This window comes from Cryptomeria japonica, chromosome 8 (genome assembly GCF_030272615.1).
Source record: "Cryptomeria japonica chromosome 8, Sugi_1.0, whole genome shotgun sequence".
NCBI classification, from domain to species: Eukaryota; Viridiplantae; Streptophyta; class Pinopsida; order Cupressales; family Cupressaceae; genus Cryptomeria; species Cryptomeria japonica.
This window is the reverse complement of record NC_081412.1, coordinates 379,229,913-379,250,304: the sequence shown is the minus strand read 5'-3', so window position 1 is coordinate 379,250,304 and position 20,392 is coordinate 379,229,913.

Sequence of the window (20,392 nt, the reverse complement as noted above, 5' to 3'; positions counted from 1 at the left end):
GATTAAGATTTTATGGAGGGAGGTGCTTAGAGTCATCATGAAATACATCACGGTGGATGACAGATTTACTAGAGTCTATGGCTACCATTTCACCCTCCTCAATCATTTACGGGACAAGGTTAGGGTTTCTTTCCCCTTTTACCTATTTTGTTCTCTGAAACATTGTATCCAAGAACATCAAAATATCCCTAGGAATTATCTTGTTCTACAACAGGCCTCATTTAGTTAATCCATGAGCATTTTCAAAATATGTCGGCCCCTTCCAACCCCATTTTGGATCCAGCCTTGGAAGGATACTATACTAATTTTAGTATGTATGAAGGAAAGGATGATTGGGATACTAATTAGGAAGAAGAAGAATCCCCTTCCTCTAAGAATGTGTTTAAGAAAACTCCTCAGAGCAAGCCTTTGGTAAAAAAAATCCTCTATGAAAACCCTTGTTGGCTCTTCTCAAAAAGCTAAAACTAAGGAGAAGGCCCCTCTTAAGAATAAGATGGTCTCCTACTCGGAGGACTCGTAAGAGGATTCCTTTTCTCACCCCGATCCCTATGATGACTCATTCACCTCTTACCCTACCACTGATAGAGAAATTAGGCCTAGATTCCCTAGAGACCTTAGGCTTGAAGATCACTACTTCAAACCGGACCGAGAATTCCCTGATGACATTCTAGCAATTGCTAGAAATGGTGGTATGGATTTATTCAGGATTATTAAGTGGGCCTTTCATGAAATAAATGACCTTAAAATTAAGAACATGGTGATTTCTAATAAACTGGATGAAATGGTTACTAAAGGGGTGTCTCAAAATATTGTTGGAGTTTTGTGGACTGAAGAAGAGAAAATGTCAATGGTTGAAAGCCTTCAAAGAATAGTCGAGATCATGGACAAGATGAAGAAGAAAAATGAGAAAAAGGATAAGCATCTGGAAGAGGAAATTGGCAAAATCTAGGATACAATGAACACCATCATGAAGCAAAGCCACAAAATTATGAAGAATTCTACCACTTCTATGAGAAACTTGGTAGATAAGCTAGAAAAAACCCAGTAGGGAACCCTGTTTGTGGACCTGGAAGATGATAAGGACAAAAGTCAGAAAGAGGATTCTTTCCCCTCAAGGAGGACAAGAGCCAACTTGAAGAGAATATTCTTCAATTCAAGAGATTTAGGAACTGAAGAAGAAGGCTCAAGAGATGAATAACCTTGAAGCTGAAATTGCTAAGACTTTAAAGTCCTTAGGCTAGTTGTGTTTGTCTTGTTTTGGGGCTTTTTGTTGTCTCTTGGCTCATAGTTGTCATCCTTTTATCTATTAGGTATCTTTCCTACTTTACTGGAATTTTTTTTGAATATTTTTTATGGTTTGTAAACTTTGTGGTTTCGGGTCCTTGTAAAACCCATTTTTTCCTTTATTGAAAACAAAAATATGTCTCTTGAGTGTCTAGATCCAACAAATGATAGTCCTTCACATCCTCACAGTAGCCAACAAAAATAAACTACTAAGGCCTCTTCTCCATTTCCTTATTCCTACCATCTGGAATGAATGTACATACATCACTGTGAAATACTCTGAAGTAGGAAACCTTGGGCTTGACATGATACCAATCCTCCTCAAGAGTCATATGCTATATTGTCCTATCAGGCATATGGTTTTAAATTTAGTTGAAACAAATCATAGCCTCTACCCAAAATGGTTGATCCATTGACCTAGATTGTAGCATACAATTGGCCATATCTAGATAAAGGTTCTATTGTTTTGTTCAACCACACCATTCTACTGAGAAGTGCATGGTACTCCATGTTGCTGAAGGATACCTCAAGCATGACAAAAATCCTAAAATGTCTAATTGACATACTCCCCCTATTATCTATGCAAATATTCTAAAGAGAATGTCTTGACTGCTTGTCCACAAATGTAAGGGATGTTATTAAATGATGAAGACCTCTTCCTTTTACTTCAAAAAAGTACACCCATGTGCACCTAGAAAAATCATCAATACAGGTAAGCACATACTTGGCCCCTAAAAATGAAGGAGTGGTGAATGAAATGATGTCACTATGCACCAACTCAGGGGGAGCCAAAGCTCATGTGGCCACACCCTTAGGAAATGGATCCATGTGATATTTTTCAATAGGAAAAACTTGACAAACTCTACCTAAACAAGAGATCTTAGGCAGACCAATAACCAAGTTCTATGTGCTCATCTACTATAGGTATTTGTAATTCAGGTGCCCAAACCATTTGTGACAAAGATTGCTCATAGAATTAAGAAATAAGTAATGATCCTAATGAAGACTCAAATCCATCAAAATTATACAAATGGGATTAATGTTCAACTGTGCTTGTATAAATGTTCTCAGGATCCTGCATCTCTTGAATATTCACATTTGTAGGAGAGAACTCAACAATTCTTTCATCACCATGATGGAAAATTTGATAGATGGAAAGTAGATTTTATGAAATATTAAGAACGAGCAGAAAATCCTCAATGCTACCATCCTACATTGGAACTGAGCCTATCCCCAAAATTAAAATCTAAGAAGAGTTTTGAACTATGATATCTGAAGTAGGAATATCATAAAGAGAATCAAGAAGATCCCTAGTATGAGTCATGTGATGAGAAGCACTAGAATCAAGAATCCAATTGGAAGTGGAAGAGGACAAAGCCCTAGCTTAAAGAGATTTCCCTTTTCCCAAGGAATAAGACTTAGGTATCACAATATTGTGCTTCCTCATAGCTTCCTCTAATGTTGTTAGCCTCATGAAATAACATGCATCACCATGTCCTAGTTTTTCAAAAAGTAACAATTTTCCTTCTTCTTATTAGACTTAGAAGATGATTCTCCTGAGTTAGGAGGAGGGGTAGTTTTCTAATCATAATTCACCTTACACATGGAGGGAGGCTCAATAGCTATAGATGAATCTATCTTTAGCTTCTTCTTTTTCTTAGCCTTGCCCTTGGAATATTGAGCCATAAAAGTATGACTCTTAAGAAGAGAATCCATTTGAATCAACTTGGCTTGTTCCCTAGTCAAACAATCACAAAACACCTCAAAAGAAGGCATCTTACGGTCTTCTCCCATAACATCCATGATATAATAGAAGGTACATACAAGACTTAGAATGGACCTCTGAGCTTAGACAAGCTTATGAAGATACATTGCCTATCATCTTTATCTTGACCAAATCCTTTCAATTGTGACAAAATAAGTTTCAAATGTGCGAGGTAATCTTGAACAGTGAGAAATGCATCTAGAGAGAGAGAGGTGAGATCAGTTTCAAGCTGCAAGATCTTAAACTGATTGACCTTACCATACAACTCTGCAAGCTTATACCGCTTTCCAAATTCCTGATTGAACTCGGGTTGGGTGGCATCCAACATTCGTCAAAGACCACAAGATTGGAACAATTGTGTCATCTTTAGTTTCTATCTGTGATAATTTAGTATTGTGAGCGGCTCAATCCTTAGGTATGACATGATCTACAAGGGCACACACAAAGGACTAAAAAGAACTATACACCCCCCTAGAATGGTGTGATGTGGGGAAAATGGTGAATGATGGATCAAGAGGAAAACTACCCTTTCCCTCAAGGAGAGATGAGAGATTCACTATTGACTACCCTTCAAACACTTTTCACCAAATTACATTTGGAAGAGGAGAGGAGGATTCACTAGATTCAATCTCTCCACAAGAAGATGATAGATTGAATTCTGAATGAAATGGGAATGATAAGTTGATCCCCTCTTCCTTATTTGAAATGGAAAGGAATTGATTGAATTATGTAGTGCAAAAGTGATAAGTTGATCCCCTCTTCCTTATTTGAAATGGAAAGGAATTGATTGAATTATGTAGTGCAAAAGTGATAAAGAACTGATTATAACTTAAGATTGGGTTATGGGATGAATATGTGTACCTATATCTAGCGGTAATATGTCAAAACAAAGTCACCTTGCGAATTTGAGGAAAAAGTTGTCAGGACTGTGGTGGGAATGTACACAGTCCTCCAAAAAATCCATGAAACGAAAAGGGTTTTTCTGCCTTTGCAAATGGAGCCTGAATCCAAAAGTACAATTGTACACCTACAACCTACACACATAAAAGAGAGGAAAATTGGTTGGGATTGGGGGTTTGCCTTTCGGTCAAACCCTAGTTTTGGAATTAACCAAGTAATGAAAGAAAGTACTTGCAAAGACTGAATTGTAAATCACCTCAAGGGAGGTTGTGATAGAAATATTGATATAAATGCTTGTGTGGAATTGAATTTTGTAATAAATCTCCTCTTCAATGGTTGAATCCTTGACTTGAATGCAACACCTAACCTTGAAGGGAGACTTGAGAATGCTCAATGCTGGAAAAGAATGCTTGGATGCTCTTGAATGTTTGATCGCATATGAAACATGACCTTATCCAACTTCCATTTTTTTAACCTTATGAAAATGAGAGGATGAATGCCCCTTAAATACATGTTAGTGGATTTGATTGTCATCATGGGCTGACATTAGGGGAGCTTCCCGCCCGATGCATAAGCAACAATGCAACCCTAGGAAGGGTCCTGACTCAAAATAGGGCAGGGATAGGGGTGCCACACCCCTATCCTATCCCTTTCTCGAGGGAAGAGTGCGGAAAGGGTGATGTAGAGGCCAAGAAAGAAGCTATTTTTGAGGGTTGAGCAATCTCCGATCTCCGATCAGGCTAGAGGATTTGATCTCACATGTGTGTGGAGCCTAATGCAGTAAAAATTGCTAGGGTCGCAATTTTATGACACTACATTTATCCCCACTTTAGCAGGAGTATAAGCGTACGCTAATACTGTTGGTAAATTACAAGGAAACAAGATTGAAAGACTTTTACCATGTCAAGGAGGCAATATGTGCCAAGCCCCCAGTGGACTTAGGATCTTACGACTTTGATTGACAAAATAAAAGGGAAGATCGAGAAGGGGAGAACCATGACTACAAGCAGCAAAGTTCCCTTCACCATGAGTCGCAAAAGTAAGGATATTGAAGATTAAAAAGCAAAACAAAGTTAACTAAGTAATTCTAAGTATCACAAGAAGGAAAATATGAGCAAAGTGTATGCCCCTGCATTAAAGCGATCACACGTGCCTTATTGGGAGTGATTGCTTTAAGGTAGGATACACCCAAGAGAGAGAGAGAAGGAGGGAGTACATTATCGCAAGGGTTTAGCCCCCAATAGAGGAAAAAACCCAAGGATAATGAATACAAAACATGAGGTAGTGTCACTTTCCTCGGGGTCAGTATGCTATATGATAACTCATATATATTATGTATGTATATGCATATAATAATCATCATTCCCCAAAGAAGGACACTACCTTAGAAGAAAGGGAAAAGAGGATATCTTTTGAGTCAACATGAAAGAGACCAAGAAAAAATCTCAATGCTTTGCATCATCCCCAAATAGACATTAAGGGAACAATAGAAGAATAGGTAGACTCATAAAATAATGGTCACAAAAGACAAAGAAATAAGAGAGGGAGAAGATCTACAGTGCTAATATCGCTAATCTAGCATGACATCCGCCTCTTGATCTTGCTGATCATTATTTTGGAAAGGTGAGCAACATGCCAGAGGAGCGAGAGATGGAACGATAACCAGATCCAAACAAGGACTATGCTCATGTGGTAAGTTACTTTGTTCATTTCTAGGAGCTAGGATTAGGGTTTATGAAAACTCAGTTGATAAATGCTTGTCCATGTCAACATACTCATACTCACTATCAGAAGTATTAGGAGTTGTATTTCCATTATGAATAACATTTTTACCCATTTATTCATCAAATTTTAGAGAGAGAGGAGCAAGAACAAAAATAGGAGTAAAACCATCACATGTTTTAAGCAACTTATGATTTGGAGATGTTGGTTGAACACCTTTATTAGGAGAAAAGGGAAGCATGTCAACTATTGGACTCTTAGGAGATTGAATATTTTGAGGGATAGATTCATGAGCTCGAACACAATGTCTTCATCGGTGTTCTCTCGCACAACGATTCCATCAAGTCTTAGTGGAAGGCTGAGAAGGAGGAGGAACAATTGAACAAGTAGGAATGTTTCTCTCCTTGGTAGTTGAAGTTTTAGGTTGAGGTCTTTTAGGTTGAAAAAGAGAAGTAGACCTCTTCTCTTGATAAGAGGAAGGGGGTGGAACTATGCCATAGAAAGGAGGAATATTGGGTATAGGAAGGAGACCAGGTCCATCATGAGGAGGAGGTATAGGTCTAACCTTAGAAAGATTATTGTTGTTCTCCTTAAGAGAAGGTAAAGTCACATCCATAGGAATAGGTTGACAATCTTTCTTAGGAGGGAGATTAGTTCTAGCTATTAGAGGAAGAAACTCATCCTGAAGAATAATAGGAATCTCAAGTGTTGGAGATCTAGGTTGACAAAATGATAAAATCATATCGTCCTTCCATTTTTTATAAGATTGAAAAAGAGCATCGCTCCTTGATGGAAGAGATTGAAATTGTTTAGGCCAAAAGAAATCAATAGGAACACCGGGGCTTCTTTTAGATGGACGAAATAAGCTATGGTTCAGGGTTATGATTTCTCCATCATGAGGAAATTCCACACACTTGTGGATTGGAGAAGAAATAGCCTTTATGGAAGATAGCGAAGGATAGCCCAACTTCACATGGAATTGCTCAGGAGAGGGTATGATAACAAAGTCAACATCCATGGATTTAACATGAAATTCAATAGGAAGGGTGATAGAACCAATGGTAGGATAGGAGAAGCCATCAAATAACTTCACAACCACATTAGAAGCATCCTATAGTGGTTTATGCAATCATAAAGTGAAAAGATACTCTTCGGTTATGACATTAACCATGCAAGAAGGATCAATAAGGACACCACAACAAGGGATATCCTTAACCTTTGAAACTATGTATAAAGGGCCATTGGGTGCTCTAATGGTCTTACTAGCGTCAAATTTAATACAAAGATCCTTAGGTGTATCTTGTGTTTCTGCCATATTAACCAAGTTCAGAGTCATAGAAGTGAAATATTTAGAAGAGAAAGAATTAGGCACAATCTCAATAATGTTAGAGGTATGAGAAGGAAAGGGATGAGTGAAAATCTTAAGATTTTTATTAGGAGGAGATACTAATTTATTCCCTTTATCATTCACACCTGCCACAAATATAGTATAATTATCAATCAAGTCTTGAATATTATTCGTCAATGTGAAACTTTTCTTAGTATCATGACCAGGCTGACGATGAAATTGAGAAAAGGAGTTGTTATCAAAATAAGGCCCGATACAAGTTTAGAAGGATCAATTTGTTTTATAGGAGGAAGTTTGATAACAATTCTGTGCAACAACTAAGACATAATACTATGTAAAGATTCATTCAAAGGAGTAAACTATCTTTCTCTTTGGAAAAATTTAGAAATAAAAGGCACACCTGTTGTAGCATTCACATTATTGTTGTTGATTGTATCATTGAACTTGATGAATCTTTTTGTTGGTTTAAACTTCACAAACAGTTGTTGAACACTCTCCCCCTTATCACTCGGAGCCATAGGAGTAGATTGCTTTATTTGACTCACAGCTAGTTGATAATTGTAGAGTGTTACACACAACTACAAAAAGAAAGTAAACTCAGACAGAAGAAGCTTTCCCCTAATATCTTTTTGTAAATTAGAAATGAAAATTTGTTGAATATAATTATCAGTTACATGATAAGAATTTTGAGCACACAAATGCTTATATCTACCAATGAAATCAAACACTTTTTTTTTAACACCTTGTTTACAATGCATTAAATTAGTCAAAGTGATTTTAGGACCAATGTTTTGAAATTTTTGGATGAAAAAATTTGCTATTTGTTGAAAGGAGGTGATAGAATAAGAAGGAAAAGAGCAATACCATTGTAAAGCCTTATCTCTTAGTATCATTGTAAACAATTTTGTGAGGAATCTTTGATCATAAGCAAAATCAGTACACAAGGTTTGAAATGTTTTGACATGCATAATAGGATGACCTTTTCCATTATAGAGTTCCAATTGAGGGATCCCAACATGTTTAGGTGGCACGACTTTAACAATATCAAGAGAAAGTGGGTTCGCAACAACAAAGGTGGGCACACTAAACTTGGATTGATTCATAGAAGCAATTTGTTGTTGTAAGGAAGACATGGTTTGAGAAAGATTGTTAATTGTCGCTTCGATAGAAGAATTGATGTTAGACATAGTTTATTGAGAAGGTGGTGTGATGTTATTGGAAGAAGGTATGGACTGAGAATAAGGTGGTGGGACATTATGATAAATAGGGTAGGAAAAGGGACACTTAAAGGAGGAACAAATTTATTGAAGGAATGGCCCCATTGTGTCACACTTATTGGTTGAGGAATAATAAGAACACTTATGGAAGACATGGGTAAAGATGGAGGATTAAATGAAGAAGAGAGATTGCCCCCATGACCAATATTTGAAGGAATGACATTCTGAGTTGAAGTAGCCATGATGTTGGAGGTAAAAGTAGGAATACTAGTCATAAGGGTAGTCAAATGAATAGAAGGATTGACTTGTTTTTAAGGTTGTGAATAACCTAGGGTTTCAACACAACTCTTGATAGGCATGACATTAGAATCAACAATATGTGCAATGCCACACAATATATCAATTACATTCTTATCACTTTGAATCATGCATTTAAGGACTTCAATTAATAGAAGAGCTTCACTATTAAGGTATTCTTGGGACATCTTATGTTGAAAGTTATCAAATTGATTGTCCAATGTGGAAAGTTGATCTAAAGAAACCCTAGTTAAAGCTTCTTCTTCATCATGGGATTCATCAATGGGGTGAATAGGCACATGATTAGGATAGGAAGAATTACATGATCCTCATTAAAGAAGTCACCCAAATTAGGCTCCATCTCCTCAATAATTAAATCTTGGGAAGGATTAATTCTAATGCTTCATCTAACAAGGATAGGATAGGTAGGACTAATAGTGGTAAAACTCATGCACTAGAGGGAAACTTTGAATTTTAAATTTTGGAACAAAGCTTACAAAATTGATTAATGCAGAATTTAAGAAAATAATGATTACACAATTTGAAATTTGTTGGGCGGAGAATATGACACAATTTCAAAAAATGAAAGGAAAATGAAAATTTAAAATTAGGGCCAATGGAATACCACTTAATTTTAAAATCAGGGCAGACTATAATTAACCTCTTAATTTTAAAAATTTTCTTGAAATTTAAAATTTTGAATTTTGAAGGTATTTCCGATTCTAGAGGGATCAAAAATCAACAAAATCAAAAAATCTTCTGGATTTAGGCTATTAAATATAGTCATCACAGTCTCCCAAAATTTTGGAAAAAAAGTTGAGGACCATGTCGGGAAAGCACATGATTCAGCCAACTTTTTTCAAAATTTTAAAGGATGGATATTACGATGATTTTAAAGCTAACCCCCAAAAATTGATGAATTTTATGACCTCTAGATAGGCAAAAAGAAGGTGCCAATGTAAAAATAGGACCTTATTAGGGTTTTGAAGAAAAAGGAGAATTGAATTGCAATTTTGAAAAAGGTCAAACCTAATGGATAGGGATGCCTTGGAAAATGTTTAGAAATATGAATTGGAATGAAATTGATTTGAAATTTGCACAAAATCCAATTAATTTTAAAAATAAGGGTTTTATGACCTAACCACTTAATTTTAAAATTTGAATTGTAGGATTGAAGATAAATCTAAGAACAATTAGAGATCTGAAAATTAAGTGTAAATCCAATTTTTGCACAAGTTCAAGATTATGTTTGAAAATTAGGGTTTTAACAAGTAACCTCTTAATTTTGTAAATTTGATTTGGATATTGAATAAGACAATGAGGAAATTGAATTTGATAAACAAGATAATTTTCAAATCTAAGATAACCACAAGCAATTTTTACAAATTACAAGTTCAATTTTAAATTTAAAAACTAGGGTTTTTAATGATTTAACCACTAAGCTTGCAAAAAATTTAAACTTGCAAATGCATAATATGCAATTTTGTTCAAAGGAAAGCATGCAAGACATCGGGTTCACCAAAATGTGATGTGGGAAAAATGGTGAATGATGGATCAAGAGGAAAACTACCCTTTCCCTCAAGGAGAGATGAGAGCTTCACTATTGATTACCCTTCAAACACTTTTCGCCAAATTGCATTTGGAAGAGGAGAGGAGGATTCACTAGATTCAATCTCTCCACAAGAAGATGATAGATTGAATTCTGAATGAAATGGGAATGATAAGTTGATCCCCTCTTCCTTATTTGAAATGGAAAGAAATTGATTGAATTATGTATTGCAAAAGTGACAAAAAAATGATTATAACATAAGATTGGGATATGGGATGAAGCTATGCACTTGGATTTGGCAGTAATATGTCGAAACGAAGTCGCCCTGCGAATTTGAGGAAAATTTTGTTGGACCATGGGGGGAATGTACACGGTCCTTTGAAAAATCCGCAAAACAAAAAGGGTTTTTATGCCTTTGCAAATGGAGCCTGAATCCAAAAGTACAGCTACGCACCTACAACCTACACACATAAAAGAGATGAAATTGGGTTGGGATTGGGGGTTTGCCTTTAGGTCAAACACTAGTTTTGGAATTAACCAAGTAATGAAAGAAAGTACTTGCAAGTAGATGTAAATGAAAGACTGAATTGTAAATCACCTCAAGAGAGGTTGTGATAGAAATGCCTATGTGGAATTGAATGTTGTAATCAATCTCCTCTTCAATGGTTGAATCCTTGACTTGAATGCAACACCTAGCCTTGAAGGGAGACTTGAGAATGCTCAATGCTGGAAAAGAATGCTTGAATGCTTGATCGCTTATGCAACATGACCTTATCCAACTTCCACTTATTCAACCTTATGCAAATGAGAGGATGAATTCCCCTTAAATACATGTTAGTGGATTTCATTTTCATCACAGGTTGACATCAGAGGAGTTTCCCACCCGATGCACAACCAACAATGCAACCCTAGGAAGGGTCCTTCCACAAAATAGGGTAGGGACAAGGGCGCCACACACCTGTCTTGGAAGGACAAGGGTACCACACCCCTATCCAAGGGGGGATAGTGGTGCCATGCCCCTATCCTACCCCTTTCTCTAGGGAAGAGTGCAGACAGGGTGATGCAGAGGCCAAGAAAGAAGTTATTTTTGAGGGTTGAGAAATCTTCGATCTTCGATCAGGCTAGAGGATTTGATCTCGCATGCATGAGGACCCTAATGCAATCAAAAATTGCTGGGGTCGCAATTTTATGACACTAGAAATGGATACAAAGAAAATTTATAATTCCTTAAACATCAATTTTGTTAAAGAGAGGAAGAATCACAACTTGCAACTTCAAGCTATAAAAATTGGTATAAAATGGCAAAATATTCAAAAACACCTCTACCACAATGTAGCTCATTGAAGTATATTTCTAATGATATCTTGTTTGAAAAAAGGCCTATTTTAAGAACTTTTTGCATCATAATAGCCCCTTGTTGCCCTCCATGTGACCACCAGACAACACTGTGAAAAAATTATAAGCCTTTTATACCTAAAGAGAGAAGTACATAGCAGATCCCACATAAGAGATCAACAAAACATCAACCAAACTCCATAAAACACAAAAAATAGCAAAGCACCAAGTCCACCACAAATACCGCACATTAATAACTTCACACACCTCTATGTGGGTTGTAGCTATTCTAGCTCCAAAAATGACATGATTTTTGCATAACACAAAGGTAAGTCAAAAACAACAGATCTTGATAGAACTACAGAAATAGTTGTGTCTACTATTTTTTGATTGCACATTTAACACAAAGGTTAGTCTACCATTTTGGAGCCAGATTAGGTGTGTCCCCTCCATGTGCGAGGTGGAGATTGAAAGCCATGTGAGATTGTTCTCAAGACTATGAATGTGAAGATCACATTATTTGAAAGGCAAGAAACCTGGCACATGATCAATATGCCACTAAAAGTCCCTCTTTCAATGCCCACACGAGCCCACCCACTTCACCTCTCCACAAAGAAAATCCCTAAGTGGGCAAATATATGATGAAACTGGCTATGGGGCCCTTTAAACAACACCCCATAGCCCCTCCTTTATGCACCCCCCTTCATATAGTTGCCCCTTCGTATATAGGACTACAAAAGTACAAGTCTCTCTCTTTTTTAAGGTCCACCATCAAGTCTGACATGACCCTTCCATTTCCCTACAAAAATGCATATTTATTGTAGTTTCGCGAGGAAATGGGGGGCCTCGCTAGTATGCTAGAGAACCGGCGTGGGGTCCCCTTTAAAAAATAAGGTTTTTTTTAATTTATTTTTTTAATATTTTTATTTACATTTTTTATTTTGTTTTTATTATATTTTTATTTTTTTAATATTATTTTTTAAATATATATTTTTTATTTTCAGATATATTTTAATTTAATATATTTTATTTATTTATTTTTAATATATTTGAATTATATTTTTTAGTAATTTTTTAATATATTTTATTTATATTATATTTTTTGGTAACTAAACTAGCACTTGCACCCTAACGGGGTGCAATAGCTACATTGATAGTCAAATATAGTTTTAATTTACTTAGAGGGCTAGGAGGTCATAGAAAATGGAAAATTGTCTTGTTATGACTAATTATGTATAATAGAAACAAATTGAATTTAAAATGTGAAAATAATTGAATATGTATTTTCCTCCAAATTTGTGTTGCCTCTCATATTAAAGATAAATCTATCTTAACCCTATGTGTTCCTTAATGCTAACTATAATTATAATCTAAACCTAGTAACCTTGATTCTATTGAAACTCTAATCTCAACTACACCTCTAAGTGTATCTCTAATTTTATTTCTAAGTCTATAGTTAGCCTTAAAACTAACTCTATTTCTAACCTTCATCCTTACGTTAGTTCAACCCTACCTTCATTCTAATAGTACCCTAATTCTAACTTTAGTCCTAGTTGTAATCATAATGCTAACTATAACACTAATCTTAATTCTAAGCCTAACTCTAACCTTTATCATAAATTTAATTGTAAATGTAATTCAAATTTTAGTTTAACCCTAATCCTAACCCTAAGTGTAACTTCAATTGTAACATTGATTATAATTTATAAATATAACTTTGATTTTATCCCTAACCCTAATTTTAGAATTAATTATAGCTATAAATTCATTGTAACCCTTATGGTTAGGTCAATTCTAACTCCAATTCTATAACCCTCATTCTATCCTACTTACAACCCTTATCTTAATTATAACTCTAATACTACTTTGATCATAACCATAATAATTATGATTATCTTAGTTCTATTTATAATGATAATCCTAATTATAATTTTAAATAATTATATTATTGGAGGATATAGTTATGAATTATTATTATCATAAACTTATACTATTTAAATTCTAACTATAAAATTAATCTTACCTCTTAAAATTTTAGAAATAATTTTTTTGATTTGTTATATGCAAATTGTGGGATTGGGGCCTACTTATTAATTTAAAAAGATTTTATGAATCAATATAAATTTTATATTAAATATATTTATTTAATTAAAAGGATCATATCAATAATTTTATTAAGGCATAAACTAAAATAACAAGATATTAATATTATTATATTAATATTTTTTAAAATAAATATATTTAAAATGTCTAGATTACTTGTTGTATATGGTGAAAATGGATAGTGAAAACAACAATATTGAAAGACTAACAAAGATCCACCCACAAAACCCTAGCCTAACAATGAAAGCAATCCAACATACATAGATGAAGATACCTAAGACCATGCAAATAAACAAAATAAACAAAATATATCATTCACATGTCAAGCAGGGTTTCAATCTCCATTTCTTCCTATCTCCATTGATCTTGTTTGATATATTTGATCTCAAATTTTATGTGTGCACAAGAGCTCAACAAAGAATGGCAATGTGGTTGATAGCTTGATCACAACAAGGCTTGATTGCATAAGATCGATTTGATGATTAAACGATTAGGTGATTAGGGTTGATAATAAAGGAGATTATCCTCTTATATAGAAGACATTGTAAGAAATGGAGGAATAAGATTAGGAGGTGTAAAGATAAATGATCGGCTAGGATTAAAGGGTAGGTAGAGGAAATAACTAAATGATAAAGGGGTAGGTAAGAGAAGAATTAAGAGATGAATGGCATGTGTCATGGGTAGAAAAAGATAATGAATTAATTAAATAAATAAATATTTATTTAATTAATAGAAGAAGTGGAATTAATTAAATAAATAAAATATTTATTTAATTTAGGAAAAGAACAATTTAAATAAATAAAAGTATTTATTTAAATGAGGAAATGCTTAGAAGAGGATTAATGAATTAATTAAATAAATAAGAATTTATTTAATTAATAGAAGACTTAGGATAAAATAATTAGATAAATTAAAATATTTATTTAATTAGACAAGACAATTTTAGGTGTCTACATTTCGCCCCTCTTTTCAAGAGAATGCAGCTTGTCGCGTTGGCTCAAAGAAGATAAGAATACAAAGTTTCCCCATGATGGGAATGATATGACCCCTCGAGAGATTGGATGAAAATATTTGAAAAGATCACATACAATCTCTCAATAAAAAAGAAAGGCTAGAAAGGACTGACAAGATAGGGTGACAAGGTCACGCAGGAAGAAGAGACTGACACGGGGAAGAAAACTAATATAGGAGACTAGGGTTAAGTAGCCTATATGATAAGGCGATAAGGAAAACATCCTCATTTTCATCCACACACTTAAGAGATCAAAGTGCAGAAAGAGAGCTTAGAGAAGTTAGCGATGATGGATAGAGTTCACAGATTCGATCGAGCCTGATGATATCAAAGACCAGATGACATGGGTGAGTCGGTAAGTACCTCGAACCCACTTTATACATTTTTTGCATTTTTTGCTATCATTAATGCATTTTGGAGTAGATGAACAAAAACACAAAATTGGTGTTTTGCACTAGAAACGCATCTAGGTTAGTGCCAGGCATGTCTAGGTAGCATAGTTGCGTTTAGGTCAAGTATGGTCGTGTTTGTGAATATAATCATGCCTAGGTTCAATTGGATGCATCTATGTGAATAAAACATGTTTGCATTGTAAAGGTGCATCTGTGTAGCACAGTGGCACATCTATGTTGTTAAGGCGCATCTAGAGAAAGAAAGCACATTTAGGTTGATAAAAACCACGTCTGTGTTGTAAAAACATGTTTGTGTCTAAGTGGGCATAGATCACCAGTTCTGTGATGAACATATTTTTTTGATTGGATAGACTTTTTAGAGGATACACTCAAGTCGGTGCCCTAGGAAGACAAAGTGAGAGACAGACTAGAATTGACAATTCTGTGATGAACATACATTGCAAATTGGATGAGTTGCTGAGAGGATACACTTGAGTAGGGCCTCTAAATAGGATCAAGTGCAATGTGATGAACCTATACACTAGGATGCAATGCCATATGATAAACATAAGCACTAGGATAGGAGTAGCACTATGTGATAAACATGAGTATGACTAGGATTGACATGATTGATTTGGTTGGATGTAGGATTAATTGCCCCAGATAGAGTTGCAAGAGAGATTCCCTATGACATAGAGGTTATGACCAGAGTTGACCTTTGAGGAGTGGGTAGTTGTCGATGGCATGGGTTTGAGACACATCATGTATCTGCTTGAGATTCGGGCAAATAGAGAATCATTGACTACTCTAGCAAAGAGATGGCACTCTAAGACCTATTCATTTAATTTGTTGACTAGCAAGATGTCAATCACTTAAGAGGATTTTTATAGGATTCTGAGGATACTGATCCATGATGAGTTAGTGCTATATGATCGAGAGGGTGACAATGATGCATTGAGATGCATCTTTGGATACCCAGAGCTGCAGATGAGATTGGGTCATGTCAACTGGGATGTGATGCTAGCTACTAGACGTAGACTACCGGCAGTAGTCTGAGAAGTGATTAGTGGTTACCTATGTCCAGATAGGGTGACATGGGGTATGTCTGCTGGCTGGGGGAGGACTCTATAGACAATAGTGACACAATACACTAGGTATACATAGGGTTCATGTATATTGGCACGTTTGTATCATGAGCTTCACTAGTTTGAATATGTCAATGGTTGTGGGTTAGGTTGCGGGGTGAATCTATTACAAGTGTGGTCATATGAGCACATCACAGTGACTAGATCAGTTCACTTCAAAGGGAGAGGACATGGAAAGTCCTTTGCGCACTTGTACCATATGATCACTTCCTAGCCACAGATTGGGAAGATGGACTATTGGAGATGGGTGATAGATGACATAGATAATGTCATATGGAGACCCTATCTGGATTGTGACGACTAGGAGGAGGACGCCATGGAGCTACCTTATGTTTTCAGGAGCATGTATCTGATTGGGTGGACACCTTGTATACTTTAAAGGCATCTGGTTGATAGGTTATGCATGCATTTTGGATAGAAACAAAGGATGCCTCGGGGTTCAAGAGAGTTTGCATGAACAGTGCAAGAGTAGGCTCATTAAGGGCTGATTTTGTCTTACGATGTTGTCATTACTTAGTTTGAGCAGATGGTTTTGATTCCTTGGGATATATTGAGGGATGTTGTTGATAGAGGTACAGATGCAAAGTATGATGCTTATTTTGTAGCACATCCAGTACAAATTTTGACAGATCCAAATGACCTTGTGGCAGTAGAGGATGATGATGATGAGGATGATGAGGATATGAGGAGAGGGAAGAGGTAGAGGAGAGGATTAGAAAGGAGGGTGGTTAGAGACAAAGGTGGACAAAGGGATGTTGAGGAGAGACAGGATCCACAAGCAAGGAGACCATCGAGACTACTAAGGGGTAGAGGAGGACAGGTGTTACAGGTTGGTGGAAAGGTACATGGATAGGTACTAGGGAGAGATGTATTGGTATAGGCTAGGGAGTATGAGGGTGCTAAGGATGGGGATGAGGAGGAGGATGAGTTGCTAGTGCTATGAGAGATTACAACAAGATAGTCTGATGAGATTGAGGATCTCGAGAGAGATGTGACTCGATTGAGGTGATAGTAAGAAGAGAGACAAAGGGAGAGGGATCAGGCCATCCAGAGGTACACTGAGGCTAAGGAGGCACTGAGGGTAGATGACGACAAAAGGGCTGGCTATTCATATGTCCTATGGGCAAAGGAGGAGATGGCCTATTGGAGAGATCTATACTGTGGGGTTGTTCCTCTAGAGATGAGTGTAGGAGCTTCAAGAGAGCTTCCTAGAGTACTACCACAAGGGGAGGGGACAAACAACATACATCCAATGGTAGAGTTATGGGTCCACCCACACCATCAAGAGGGATAGATAGAGGAGGGTGATCCTAGAGAAGGAACTTCAAGAGCTCAGATTCCTTTAAGGCTAGCAGGCTCTGAGGGAGGATCCTCATCATAGCTCTTTTAGTTCCCATTTTGTATTAGTTTTTGTATGATGATGTAGGAACCTTCGGGTGATCTTGTAGCCATATGATATTTTGACATCATTGTAGCATGACACATTATTTTTTTGATATATATGAGATGAATCATTCCTTGCAGCAGTTATATGCATGTGTACTATGTGTTTGTGATTCTATATGATGATTTGTCTATGTATGCATATTCTTATAATGATTCTATGATGCTTATGATGATGATAATGATATGGATGAAAAATATGTGCATGATGATATATAATATTTTTAATTCTTTCTTGTTTTATATACCATACAGATGTGAATGCATTAAATATAGATGGATGTATGAAAATGATATGATTATTTACATGATGAGAGTGCATGATGTGTATATGATATACTAATCAGTGGTGTGTGTGGGATGTGATGCAATTATGATATTTTTATGTATTCATATAATAAAAATTACTAATATGTGGTGATACAGGTGACTGAAATGCAAATATTTTTTATGTGTCATTATACTTAGTCATTTGATAGTAGGCTACATGGACTTATAAAGGATGATGGAGTTCAATCAAGAAAGGGGGATGAAAGGTATAAGATATGGAAGTGAAAGAGCTTCTTGTTCTTTATCATTATTGAGCTTTCTTATGAAAAATAGGTTATGACAATCCAAGTATAGGTTTGACCCAGAAAGTCATTGTACCCATTTTCATGGAGATCAGACAGTCACAAATAAGGAATGCCCCAGTTCACACTAGACTCATAGTGTCCTCATATCCTTGGAAAAGTCATAGAATTACTAAGAGAAAATCCACAAACAAAAAAAGTAGGTGAATCATACCCCATCTTCATCTTTCTAGTCAAAGACATCCTGGAGATAGAATCTCTAGTCAGAGACATCCCGAAAAAGCTAAAAAAAATGTCACCTTAAAAGATAAAATCAAAAGAAAACCAAGACTTGACACCAACACACAATGAAATCTTCAAGTTATTTGTGTTTTTTTCCACATATGTTAACATGTTTGATTTGGTCACAATGTTGTCATTCTGATAAAGGACAAATCATGTTGAAAACCATGTTGCTGCCAAAGTCTGCTAAAAGATTTGATTTGTTGAAATCCCACTGCTTCTTGTATCTCATCTAAAACTGACTGAATCAATGAAAATGATACTTTATTCTAAAGAAGAATGGAACTTTATTGTGGATTGGCGGTGAAGGTGATCTTTGATTGTGGATTGTGCATGAAAAGAATGAGGAATGAAAAGACGATGCTCCTCAAAATATGCAATTTTCAGGGTACAACTTCCATCACTAGATTTAAAATTTTGCCCCAGTTATAGATCGAACCTAATTTATTATGGAAGGAAAGGGTGAAAAGGGATTTTATTATGAATGGCTAACCAATCTTAGGTAGATCAATAACAAGCCATGATGGGTGTTAATCCTATGAGGATGTAATTAATACTAAGAGGGGGGGTGAATTAGTATTAAGACAATTTATAACTTCAAATAAAAATACCATTCACAAAAGATCTGAAATCATTTAATACAGGATTCTATCCCTTTAGCAGATCTCATACACCCACTTATGCAATCTTATTAATCAGAATATTCACCAACTAGCTATCTGATCAACACATACTCATACTGACTTATTTTCAGATTAAAATACTTCATTTATCAATTCCTTAACATTAACGATAACCATTTGCACACTTGTTCCATATGATCACTTCCTAGCCATAGATTGGGAAGGTGGACTATTGGAGATGGGTGATAGATGACATAGATAATGTCATATGGAGACCCTATCTAGATTGCGAGGACTAGCAGGAGGATGCCATGGAGCTACCTTATGTTTTCAGGAGCATGTATCTAATTGGGTGGACACCTTATATACTTTAAAGGCATCTGGTTGATAGGGTATGCATCTAGTTTGGGCAGAAACAAAGGATGCCTCAGGGTTCAAGAGAGTTTGCATGAATAGTACAAGAGTAGGCTCACTGGGGGCTGATTTTGTCTTACGATGATGTCATTACTCAGTTTGAGCATATGGTTTTGATGCCTTGGGATATATTGAGGGATGTTGTTGACAGAGGTACAAATGCAGAGTATGATGCTTATTTTGTAGCACATTCGGTACAAATTTTGATAAATCCAAATGTGCCTGTGGTAGTAGAGGATGATGAGGAGAGGAGGAGAGGGAGGAGGCAGAGGAGAGGATCATAAAGGAGGGTGGTTAGAGACAAAGGTGGACAAAGGGATGTTGAGGAGAGATAGGATCCACAGGCAAGGAGACCATCGAGACTACTAAGGGGTAGAGGAGGACAGGTGTTACAGGTTGGTGGAAAGGTACATGGATAGGTACTAGGGAGAGATGTATTGGGATAGGCTAGGGAGTATGAGGGTGCTAAGGATGGGGATGAGGAGGAGGATGAGGATGAGTTGCTAGTGCTATGAGAGATTGCAACAAGATAGGCTGATGAGATTGAGGATCTCGAGAGAGATGTGACTCGATTGAGGCGATAGTAAGAAGAGAGACAAAGGGAGAGGGATCAGGCCATCTAGAGGTACACTGAGGCTAAGGAGGCACTGAGGGTAGATGATGACAAAAGGGCTGGCTATTCATATGTCCTGTGGGCAGAGGAGGAGATGGCCTATTGGAGAGATCTATACTATGGGGTTGTTCCTCTAGAGATGAGTGTAGGAGCTTTAGGAGAGCTTCCTAGAGTACTACCACAAGGGGAGGGGACAAACGACATACATCCAATGGCAGAGTTATGGGTCCACCCACACCATCAAGAGGGATAGACAGAGGGGGTGATCCTAGAGAAGGAAGTTTGAGAGCTCAGATTCCTTTGAGGCTAGCTGGCTTCAAGGGAGGACCCTCATCATAGCTCTTTTAGTTGCCATTTTGTATTAGTTTTTGTATGA